General features: G+C 54.3%; 1 pseudogene; it reads right to left on the bottom strand.

Moving 5' to 3' along the window:
- Window positions 1-466: 466 nt before the first annotated feature.
- LOC115936351 (Fc receptor-like protein 6) lies at window positions 467-2,538 on the bottom strand (annotated as a pseudogene).
- Window positions 2,539-3,409: the final 871 nt, after the last annotated feature.

The raw sequence follows: 3,409 nt of genomic DNA, 5'->3' as shown, positions 1-3,409 counted from the left end.
GGGGAGGGTGCCTAGAGAGCTTGGAGAGTCATGAGGGCCAAGCTGAGGATTCTGGGCTCCTGTAGGTCTCCAAAGCCCACATGCACATGAGACTCCAGCTCCTTCCACCTCTCTGTTCGTGCCCTGTGTGTGCCTCTAGCTCTGGCCCCCGCCTCGCTCCTCACACACACCCTACAGCCTCACTGCAGGAGAGAAGTTGCCTATGTCTTAGGCCAAGAGCTAGAAGGCAGCTCAGTTTTGGTGAGACCACAGGAAACCAGTTCTCTGGAAGGATCCACAACTTCTGTGGTTGTGAAAAGGAGACACATCTCACTGCTTGGGCCCTGTTGCCCTTGTTTTCCTAACGCTTGAGATTCCTCTGCCTCCACACATCTGTCTCCTCCAAGCTCCCCTCACTCCATGCCAGGCTGCTGAGGGTGCAGTGATGACTGAACCATTAGCCTAGCCCCCAGGGCTCAGAACCCAGTTAAAGGACAAGATGCACCAACAAGGGAAAGCTTTTGGGCTCACTCCTCTCCCTGGAAATGCTGTTCTCAGCCTTGCAGGATGGGATCCCAGCATCCTGCTCTGACTTCACTGGGAACAAGAGGGAAACAGCTCCACCATGGGGAGCCGAGTGATCCCCAGGACAGACACCCAAGATCTCTCTATTGAGGTAGAACAAGTACAGGATTGGAGGGGAGCCCCTCTGGGCCTCACAGAGGGGCTGTACCACATCTTCCACAGCAGGGTCAGCAGGACCATGGTGCAGAGTGAGCACAGGATGGGACACAGGAGCTGGGACACACATGGGATGGGAAGCTCAGCCTGACCACCCAAGACCCTGGCTCCCTCCTCTCTTGGGGACACTTCCCACAACTCCTCTCCTCCCAGGAGATCCCACTGCATGATGCCCAGACCCCTGGGGGCATCGCCACTCCCTCGCTCATTTACCCTGCATTGTGACCTCCAGCTAGGAGCTCTGCTTCTGGACCTGGCCACCCTCAGGGGCCACCTCACACCAGTAAAGCCCAGAGTCTCCCTCCTTGACTCCTGAGATGCAGAGTTCTGGGTGGGGGCCCCTGTCCTGCAAGGTGTGGCCATCCTTGTGGAAGGAGAAAAGGAGCCTCAAGGCTGACCTCAGGGGGTGCAGCTTTGTTTGACATCTCAGGGTAACCAGGCTTCCCTCTTAGGGCTCAGGAGAGGGGGGGGACACTCAATACTGGAGGTGGGAACCGCTCTGGGGAGATGCAGGCGCAGGACTCAGGAGGGGAATCCTGGATGATAAAGCCCCGGGAGGCTGAGGCCTGAGCTTCTACTCATCCCAGGCTGCAGCCCGGGAACCCCAATGGGAGGCAGTTTCATCACCAAGACCTGTCCTCTTGTCCTCACCCACAAGCTCTGAAATGACTCCCACATAGCCAGACCCTTCTGGAATCTTGGAAGTCAGAGGCAGAGGGGGCCTTCGAGGTCCTCTAGTCCACAGAGGGGAAGGGTGAGCCTGGACTGGTCCAGGGTCTTCCCAGTGCCCCACTCCCAGGAATCTCCCCGCTCCTTCCCCTGGCTACATGTGTCCCCCATGGTGGGGAGAGGGGGGTATTGAGACAACATCTTGGGAAACCTCAGAGCCCCACACATTGGCCCAGCATGAGGGGCAGCCAGAGACAGGGGTCCTGTCCAGAGAGCTACTGACCTCTACAGACGGGACCCCTGAGAGGCACCTCCTGCCCCACAAACTCCCAAGCTGGTGACTCACCTTGGACTTGAACCATGGCAGTCTCTGAAGTCTGTGTGAATGTCTGCGGAATATACATCACCTGCCCAGTGCAGCTGTACTGGCCACGGCTCTGCATTGTTGCTCCTCTCATGGACAGAGTCTGGTTTTCCTTAGAGAAATGAAGGAATTTTCCATCTCTGTAGAACTTCACCTGAGACAGTGGTGTATTCTTCCATCCCTGACATTGCAGAGTCAGGGCATCTCCTTCAAACACAGGGTTTGGCCAGGCTTGGAGGTACAGCCAGGCTGCAAGACAGAGGAACAGGGCAGCCCTGGAGCTGCAGGTCCCATCAGTCACTTCTCTCCCTCTGTCCTCCAGCCTAAGGCCTCTGCTGGGGATGGAGGCCCTTGGATGGTACCGGCGCAGTGTCACTGTCTCCAGTCCTTCATGCTGACCAGAGAAGGGCAGGACCTGGACTTCCTTTTACTCCCTCTCCTCCCTTTCCTTCTCTCCTTCCTCTTCTCTTCCCATCTGCCTCTATCCTTTCCCTTTTCTTCTCCCTTTTTCTCTCTCCCTGATCCTACCATATATTGGGTTTTCTTCCCCATTGACATGTTTGGTTCCAGCTGGAATCATCCCAATTATGTAGCTATCTTATTCCTCCTGAACAGATTCCAATTTCTTCACACTTCACATGCTGCCCCAGTCCAGGCTGACCCAATAGTCCCCACCTCCAGTGACAGCTCCAGGTCCGGAAGTGTGAGAATCCAGGGATTGAAGGAGCCTGATCTGGCTCGCTCCTACCTTCTTCCTTAAAGGCTCCCAGAGGTCCAGACTCCATCGATGCCCCACACCAATACCGATCCCCAGCAGGGGCTTCAGTTTCCACCCCAGCCATGCAAAGGCCCCGTCCTGTCTGTTCTCATCCTGAACTTACGTTCTCTGTCCTGATTGGGCAGGACAAGGGTCTCTCCCCAGGTATGGAATCTCCCATAGGTCAGGTAGCCTCAAGAGCCAACAGCCATGGCTGGGAGTCAGGCCTGAGGATCATGATGAAGAATGGCAGAAATGGGGCTCATGGAAGAGTTCCCTTCTCATTCCCATTATGAGCAAGAAGAACACAGGTGTAATCAGCCTCTTCCTGGACCATAGGCACCTTCCATCACTCCTGGAACTTATGAGGCTCACAAGGTCCCTGAGCATAGGCCCGGGTGTTCAAACCTGGTTTCTCTATTACCACCAACCACAGAGCACTTGGGTTTCCAAGTGTGGTCTGAACTCCTTCCCCAAGCAGTAACATAGATAACTCCCTGGGAGTCTCAGTACTCATATGTATGTCAGAGATCTCATCTCTTTAACAAAGGTACTGATTCAATGGAAGGCAGAGAAGCAGGATTTATTCGTTATTCATTCATTGACTTATTCATTCATCAATCATTTATTGAGTACCTCTACATGCCAGGCCCTTGGGTATATGCTAGTTCACAGTGTAGAAAGCAAAAAAAGAGATAAAGTGTGACAGAGGGGGCACAGAGAGGAACTGCTTAGTTCTACCTGGGGAGGACACCCAAAGAGGTGAGATTGCCTTGACCTCATCTTGCAAGATAAGTATTCAGTATAAGGGAGATGTAGGGAGAGGCTGTTTCAAGATGTAGCCACATGAGCAAGGACACAGCCAGGAGTAGTCTGGGAACTGGTGGAGTGTGGCATGG

This window comes from Gorilla gorilla, chromosome 1, assembly GCF_029281585.2.
Source record: "Gorilla gorilla gorilla isolate KB3781 chromosome 1, NHGRI_mGorGor1-v2.1_pri, whole genome shotgun sequence".
Taxonomy (NCBI): Eukaryota; Metazoa; Chordata; class Mammalia; order Primates; family Hominidae; genus Gorilla; species Gorilla gorilla.
This window is presented reverse-complemented; position numbering and strand designations above follow the sequence as displayed.